Source organism: Bidens hawaiensis, unplaced genomic scaffold, assembly GCF_021521415.1.
Source record: "Bidens hawaiensis isolate Kalapana, Puna unplaced genomic scaffold, B.hawaiensis_p1.1 tig00000888_1, whole genome shotgun sequence".
NCBI classification, from domain to species: Eukaryota; Viridiplantae; Streptophyta; class Magnoliopsida; order Asterales; family Asteraceae; genus Bidens; species Bidens hawaiensis.
In genome coordinates, this window is record NW_027491051.1 from 342197 (window position 1) to 351656 (window position 9460).

The following is a 9460-nucleotide window of genomic DNA, read 5'->3' on the forward strand; positions in this document are numbered from 1 at the left end:
TAATAGCTTGATTCATGATACTCTCCATTTGTTTGGTAGTCACCTTCTTGATTGATTATTCTTGTTTCTTCTAAGATGCATTCAACCAAAGAAAGTAAAAGCTAAGTTCATTTATGATGCAATGAGCATAAAGAAAATGTATAATTTTGAATGTTGCGAGACCGGCCATATTTAAATTGGCCCGACCCGTTGTTTTTGTCATGCATATTTGTAACAATGAAATGCTGAAAAGAGTACGGAAAGTTCATCCGTTTTGGGCCTCCATAATGTTTCTGCCGACCCTGTACTCTTTGACCGACCATTTTTCCCCGATCTATTTTGAGCCCCTTAGAAAAAATCGGGATCTGCTCTGAATGGCATGGCACCTACCATGATGGTGATCACCGCATCATCTTCTGCCAGTAATCGAGGAGTAAATTTAGCCACATCATTAATTAGATCTTTTTGAGGAGCAGGAGTCTATTTTAGATTCACGGGGCTGATTAGTAAAGTGATGGTACATATACTTGCAACATATGTAGCATTCGGTTCATAGATGTTCATCTATTCAACTTGCATTTGTGTCGAGTCTAGACGATGAGAATAAAAGGTTATTAGTGATCATTTATTCACAGATATGTGTTATTAGCGTTGCCCACACACTTGATATGTTTAAAGGTATATTTCGGGTTGCTTTACACCAAGTTTAAGGACTAAAACTAACATGTTTAACTTCTGAAAATTTTTATTAAATGTCAAGAAGTTAATATGGTCACATATCGGGTTTGTTTTCAAACTAGTTTTCACTTAAACGAGTTACTGAATGACCATATGTTGTCCACGGTTTTTGGGCTACACATAGCGTAAATTTATAGTTTCAAGCATGTCATATTATCAGCATATTATGCAAATATTAACATAGTTTATTGGCTTGGTTCACGGCTCGTAGGGTGATCGGTTTCATAGAAAGGCAGCTTTAACATGCCCTTCGTTTTCGTTATAGTTTTAGGTTACATTTTGATATGTTTTCTTATGGTCCAAGGGTTGAGTTTCACACGGGTTTAACACAGTTTAAAAGCTTATAATCAACATGAAAACAAAACAATACGTGGTAATAGCTCTAACTCTTTAGGGTTTCACGGGTATGATTGAACTCTGGTTCTTGAACTGAATTTCGCGAACACACATAGAGCTTTGGGGTCGGATTTCTTGGGCTGACCCGTAAGCAACAAAACAGAAAGTTATGGGGCTGTTTTGGGTCAGATTATACAAACAACAAGGGATAGATTGAAGATTAAATGGAGAATGGATAGAACAATTATTTACCCATATTTCTTTTGTGGGTTGTTGGTTCGGTTCTTCTAGAAAGAGAGTTGAGAGCTGCAGATAGTTTCAATGTAAAGAATACAACATTGATATAAAAAGGAATTAAGAGAGATGAAGAAAAGATTTCTTGAAGCCAGGGAATCTGCATAAAGATTAATTGGAGATGGAGGTTTACATTGGAGAAGAAAAGACGATGATGAATGAATGGAGCAGGTCTGCAATGGTTTCATATTTAAGGATAACATTTCCTTTAAAAAGAATTATTTTAAATAAACCAAGCCATGATTAAACTTTATAACATGCAAGGATAACCTTTTCTTTAAAAAAATTAATTTTTTTGCCCTAAAAGGAATTATTTTAAATAAACCAAGCCATGATTAAACTTTATAACATGCAAGGATAACCTTTTCTTTAAAAAAAATATTTTTTTTGCCCTATTTTTGGGGTTGTTACAGTCTTTCCATTGTTATGAAAGTAACCCTGAGTCGGGTTTTGTCACACCCCACCCATTCGGGGTACTTACAGTGACCAGTTAGCACATACATACATCAGAAACGTAATCTTATATAAAAACTAAAATACTTGGTACATCAATTACACATACTACGAAACGTAATGGTAATGGTATAAAACTTCTAAACTCTTCCAACTCTTAGCAGCTAACTTCATGCCTTTATTTATCAACCTGTAAAACATGCTCGGGTAAAAATACATCAGCACAAAGCTGGTGGGTCACATAAACCGACATATTTAATAAACCGATACTACAACAATTTTATTGATCAAATCTGAGCTCATTGCATGTCATGCCATAATTATAACCCGCCCGCTTCACGTTAAAGTCGGGTCAACATTATATATTCGCACATACAGACTTTACGCACGTCTACTGCTGTATAAAGTGCATGTCCCCTCGGGAAAATATAATGATCATTATAATATATATAACACCTTGGGTGCCACACCATATGTGCCATGCAAATACAAGATCAATCACAATTCAAACAGTTTTATGAGCATGTATCAGAGTTTTGAAAATAGTTTAAGTAACTAACATGAAGAAACTTTCTTCACAGCTTACTTAAGCTTCTTACAACTTCAACTGCGATCTAGGATTAAATTACCATATTACTAATTTAAGTCTACGAACTAGCGTTCTAACTTTGAAAGACCATTCGCATAGCAACTGTCGTTGTGCACAACTACTTCAGTTCAGACAATATTATGACAACAGTCTTGCCCAATATATTACAATTCATGATTCCTCTTAAACGTTTTTGAGCAAAGTGGTCATAAAATACCACAATCTGATTGTGCACGCACTAGACAGGTTATGCTAGGGTCGATGCCCTATCATGATGGGTCGTTACTCAAAAGTTCTTAGATTATTATTTTATTAAAATATTAAGCGAGTATACTTTATATTCATGTGTCACCCCCCATTTACTTCCTAAATTACCCAGCCTTCTAAACTAGTATTTATATAGTATGTTCTTATTAATATTGTATTATAATTGTTATTAGTATTTTATAATAAACTTCAAATAATAAAGAGTGCTACGTACCTTTTCTTTTGTGAACAGAGTGAATATCTTGACTGATAAATTTGGTAAACCAAATGGTTTTACTTGTGTGGAGTTTCTAGAAGCGGAAGCTGTTAAAAAGGCTCCTACCTCTACTACTGAAACGTGCAGATGGGGCCATAACTAAAAACGGGTAACATTTGAAAGCGATTGAGGAACATATATTGGTCTCATCCCTTCATTTTAATATACAACACCTCATTCCTGTAATCACATATCTTAACTATCGTCATCATTTTCATTTAAGAAAAACGTACCTAGGTTGCTAATAGTAGAAGCTTTGTTATCGAGGTTGGATACTTGAATTGAACAAAGATGAATGACAGTGGTGGTGTTAAGGTGGGAACGAGGGGTGTGTGTGTATATATATATATATCTTGATCTTTACCCAATGCCTATACGACTTGTATAGGCATATACGGGCCGTATAGGCCACGCATGACTGACATGGGACAAAAAAAAAGCTTTCGGTCGTATAGGCCTATACGAGGAGTTTAATGGCTCGTATCGATCCCTACACACCATAAAACCTATACGGTCGTATAGGGCTACACCCATGTATCATATTCATCTAAAATATGACTTTGGATTTTTTGGAGTACGTTAAATATGACCATAATGACCTCCTAACTTTATCTTAAAGACTTGGATGATTTTACAATTAGGGATGCACTTAATACTATAAAATGTGCATTTTACAATCGAATGAATATTATGTGTGGGCTATATTTTATCTCAAATGCATAAAATAAAAGATATTGGACTTTTACTCAAATCATATATTATTCATTATCATCTGTAAAACATTAACAAAACTTGATCTTGAATATTATCATTTTACTTGCAGGCAGAAATATTTCATTATGGTCCATAAGTTTAATTGTTGCAAGAAAAGATGTAATAAATTCCTTCCTTTCACAATTTAAAAAACTACGAAAAAATAATACAAAATTATTTAATAGTCAACACAACCCACCTACTTTGACCAGTCTAAAAATGTTACTTGTTTTCAGTTATGACCCGTTACTTAATCTGCATGTTTGTTAAAAATTCAAAATTTACAGTTGAACAATGTCAAATCAACCTAGATGTGCACACCGGTTTCAAACCCAAAACCGGTTCGGGTTTAAGCTGGTTCAGTTTGGTCAACAAAAGTCAACCATTTTATGATCGGTTTCGGTTGAACATGTTACTTGATTGGTTTACGATCAGTTTTTGCCTAATCCTTGACCGGTTTTGGTATAGAGAATTACAAACCGGTTCCGAACCTATGGATGTAAATGTAAAAAATGAATACACTATTTACTAAAAGAACAGATGTAATCGTAAACAATCGATGAAATGGTGCAAATTCAGTCAGGCACACGTCGCCATGCTCTGATATGGTCTAAGCAGTTAATGCGGAAAAATATCGGATATCGGTCAAGGACCGATATTTGAGATATCGGTTATCGCGGTGAGATATCGGTGGGATATCGGTAACTTTAATATCATGCAAAATTTATATATATAGCAATTTAACACTAACAATTCAGTATACTCTTCTACTATTTACAAATTATCCTTTTGCAAGTTGCAAAACCCTTACAATAGTAACAAGTAGGAACTGATTTAAGACTCAAACCACCAACATAAAACACTAAAAGTTGAAAATTAAGACTTAAAAAACTGATATCGGGAATATCGGTCAATATCGCCGATATTATCGGTACCGAGATTCTGAGCGATATTTCACACGAGGACCGATAACCGAGATAGACTGCATATCATATGGTTGTCTGCTATGTTCTCAAACTTGTACACTGAATTCAAAACTATTGATTAAACATGTTTCTCTCTGTCACATCTATCTAACATTGGGTTTGGTTAGAATTTAACTTTTTAAGACCCGATCATGTTTAGCATATCTATATCTTTCGGTCATAGCAACATCTCTAAACAAGGTTTACCCGGAAGACGTGGTGGTGGGACCTAAACTTGCACCATGCAGATTGGAGGTCAAACACTTGATTGTTCTCGTCATCCTTAGTCTTATTGCATCTTGTGTGGTCCTCTACGTGTGTCCCGGCTCAAATGTTTTGGACACATCAGTCCCTAGTCTCAAGAAACCGTACATACCGTGTGGGTAAAGTTCAGTAGAGCCTAAGTTGGACTTCATGTGACTTTTAAGGTGCCGTTTGCAATAAAGTTTTTTCTGCAACTTGGGACATTTTTCCTAAGTACACACGTTACAAATCCCTCAACTCACAAGTGGTGGCTAATGTCACGTGTAATATCTCTGGAAATGATTTGCGCTTTTTTACTTGAGTTCGAGATCCCAAAAATTCTCGCTGAACAAGTCAAAAGACGAGCAAATTGAAGATGTTGGACAGGGACTTCAAAATGTACATGAAGCCGACTCAATATCCTTTTATTCCAAAGGTTGATAACCGCACAAAGCTCACATGCCCGTGTATTCTTTAAAGATGTTAAGCTCGACAAAATAGAGGTTGATGAAGATCAACCTCATCCTCTAGAAGGGATCAGAGACGTGACTAACATTAGAGACTGACATCGTTTCTACTCTATTTTGTCAAGCTTAGTGTCTTTAAGAACACATGACATGTGAGCTTTGCGTGATGCTCAACCTTTGGAATAACAAGATAGCAAGTCGGCTTCACGTACATTTTGAAGTCCCCATCCAACATCATCCATTTGTTCCCGTCTTTTGACTTGTTCAAGGAGAAAAGTCGTGGGCTCTCTAACTCAAGTAAAAGGTGTTAAGCATTTCCTAATATGTATAAGTGATATTAGCAATGACTTGGGGGGATGAGGATTTTGTTGACGTGTGGGCTTAGGATGAACGTCCCGAGTTGCGGAAAAGCCTTTTTGCAAATCGCACTTCAAAAGTCACATGAAGTGCGACTTGGGCTCTACTGAACTTCACCCGCATGGTCTGTACGGTGGCTTTGAGACCGGGGACTAAAGTGTCTAAAACATTTGGCGGAACACACGTAGAGGATCACACAAGATGCAATAAGGCTGAGGATGACGAGGACAATCAATTGTTTGACCTCCAGTTTGCATGGTGCAAGTTTAGGTTGTTGGGTTTCTATAGAATTAACAAACTTAGTTAACCATTTAACTAGTCACAATTAAGGCGGAAGCGTGATATTTACAAACTAAACATATGTATCCATGTGTTTATATATGTATATGTTCATGAATAACCTAGTTTATTCATGTTATAAGATTACCAATAATCTATTTACTAGAAACCCGAAGCAAGGATCAAATGATACGGAAAAGCTAAACTATCAAGCTAGTAAACACTTACATTCTTAACCCTTTAAGAGTTTAGTAGATGGTTGAAGAAGATGATGATGTGAATGTTAGACTTTCAAAGGAAAACCCTCAAACGGAATATACCCCGAGCCTCCAACACACACCGAGCTATGCTAGGAAGCTTGAACACGAAAAACCCGAGACCCGAGCCTTTCTTTTTCTTTTTGGCCGTAAACAAGAAAGAAAGAAAGGAAGAAGTTGTATATTTTGTTTTGTTTACTTGAAAGTGTATTAATAATCAATGTATCTTGATCATTATTTATTATCATCATGCAATATCAAATACCCATGATGTTAGGTGATTTTGATCATGTATCCTTACCAAATACATGACATGATGTGATCAAGATTATGGGGTGTGGGGCCCACCCAAAACCGGCCCCAATTATACCTTTTTTTTTTTTTTTTTTTTATTTTATTTTATATTTTATAAAATATATAAACACCCCATCTTTTATAAACCATTTTATAAAAGAATACATAGTTAAATAATTATTCCAATAATAATTATTTGAATAAATAAATTAACCAATTAATTTATTTAACACTTTCAAGTAAATATTCAGAAACCCGATTTTCTGAATGTATCGTGTTCTGTATTTGTTTTATAGATCTTATCTTAACAAATATATAATTGGTGTGTGTCTAACTCGTTATTGGGTATGACCCGACTTGGATCAAACATGACTAGCCACATTAACCTAATTATGTGTCTCGGGCATACGGTATTCCAACAATCTCCCACTTGCACGTGACTCATAAGAAGTTAACGCTAATGGTGAATACCGCCTAACAACAGGTCACCACCCCTAGTGTGTTTGACTAAGTGCCATTCAATAACATCATCCCCTTCAGGTCCATGCTTGATATGATATAGGTAAGTCTTATCATTACATCCCTTTGTTACTAGATGTCCTGTTAAATCGAAGAGACACAGAGTGATCATTCTCTCAATGATTTAACTTAACAGGCCTTAGACATCTAAACTCTCAACACATAAGAGGAACAAATCCCATCTTGACTGCATACATCCTTGTTGACATCTCGTATGATATCTGAGCTCTTTCTTTTACGTCATCGTGTTACTGAAAAACAAAGAAGAGAGTCAAGTTATCAGACTTGATGAAAAACCAGATCCAATATGCATCTCAGGTCAAAGGACACAATGATACTCGCCTTTACTCAAGGATTACTTATGATCAGTTGCACTAACTCCATGCAGTGATCCTTGAGAGCGGATCATGTCCAATATTTGTATCCCACAAATATCTATGAACCTTGGTGGCAAACCTATGCCTTATATTCATCACATGAATATCAACCAATCCGGGTTCATAATAGTCTTACCTTCATACTTGTTCCCACAAGTATGATCGACTACGGACGTTTAGAACAACATAAGTCATTCATGGATTAAACATGCAAATATAGAACATAACTCATTGAATAATTAAAACATAATTAATTTTCATGAGATACCCATTACATTCGTTCTTATACAAACACTAAATACAGATTAAATCCACTCACTAGAATACCGAAGTCCTAATGCACAAACATGACCCTCATGCTTTGGCCTATCGAGGAGCTTCGTGAGTGGGTCCGCAATATTTTGATCGGTATGAACTTTATGAATACATATCTTTCTCTTTTCAACTTCATCCCTTATGTAGTTGAATCTGCGCTCAATGTGCCTCGTTTTCTGATGAGCACGAGGCTCCTTGATCTGTGCAATAGCACCCTCATTGTCACAGAATATCTCTAGGGGCTCCTGAATGGTAGAGATAATCCCTAGATCCATGATGAACTTTTTCATCCATGCAGCCTCTTGGGCTGCCATTGAAGCGGCGATGTACTCAGATTCTGTAGTGGATAACGCGACAACATCCTGCTTCGAACTCTTCCAAGAGACAGCGCCTCCATTCAAAATGAAGACATATCCCGACTGTGATCGAGAATCATCTCGGTCAGTTTGGAAACTCGCATCCACGTAACCCTTTACGACGAGTTCCTCCTCACCAGACCCATATATTAAAAACATATCCTTAGTCCTTCTAAGGTATTTTAATATATTCTTGACAGCCATCCAATGACTGTCACCTGGGTTGTGCTGGTATCTACTCGTTATGCTTAAAGCATACGAGACGTCCGGTCTGGTGCACATCATTGCATACATAATAGATCCTATTGCCGAAGCATAAGGAACATGCTTCATCCTATCCTGCTCTTCCTTAGAGCTAGGACTTTGGGATGAGCTCAACACGGTTCCTCTAGGAATAGGTACCAAACCTTTCTTAGAGTTTTCCATCCTGAACCTTTTCAGGATTTTATCAATGTACGCACTTTGATTGAGTCCGATCAATTTCCTTTGTCTATCCCTATAGACCTTTATTCCCAAGATATATGTCGCTTCTCCAAGATCCTTAATTGAGAAACGACTACTTAACCACGCTTTTACGTTTTCCATACTTGGTATATCATTTCCAAATAAAAGTATATCATCGACATACAAAATAAGGAAAATGATTATACTCCCACTAGCCCATTTATACACACACGCCTCATCACCGTTTTGGACGAAACCAAACGCTTTGATTTCTTCATTAAAACGATGATTCCACATCCGTGATGCTTGTTTCAACCCGTAGATTGATTTCTTTAACTTACAAACTTTATCAGGATTAGATGGATCGACAAAACCTTCAGGCTGAACCATATGGACATCTTCCTCAAGATATCCATTTAGAAAAGCGGTCTTGACATCCATTTGCCATATCTCATAATCAAAATGAGCTGCAATGGCAAATAATATCCTAATCGACTTAAGCATCGCGACCGGCGAGAAGGTTTCATCATAATCAATCCCTTGAGTTTGCGTGAAACCTTTTGCTACAAGTCGTGCTTTGTAAGTATCTAAATTTCCATGCATATCAGTTTTCCTTTTGAAGACCCACTTACATCCAACCAGTTTGGAGTTAAGTGGACGATTAACCAATTCCCAAACTTGGTTATCGTGCATGGATTGCATCTCGGCGCTCATGGCTTCAAGCCATTTTTCACAATCAGGTTGTGACATAGCATCTTTGTAGGAGATCGGTTCATCCGAATCGACCAAGTAGCAATCATCCACAAGAAATCCATATTTCTTGGGAGGTCGACTAATCCTATTAGATCTGCGAGCAACGTGTGTATGATCAACCATTTGATCATCTTCAACATCCTCGTGTTGAAAGCTAGTATCGACCAAT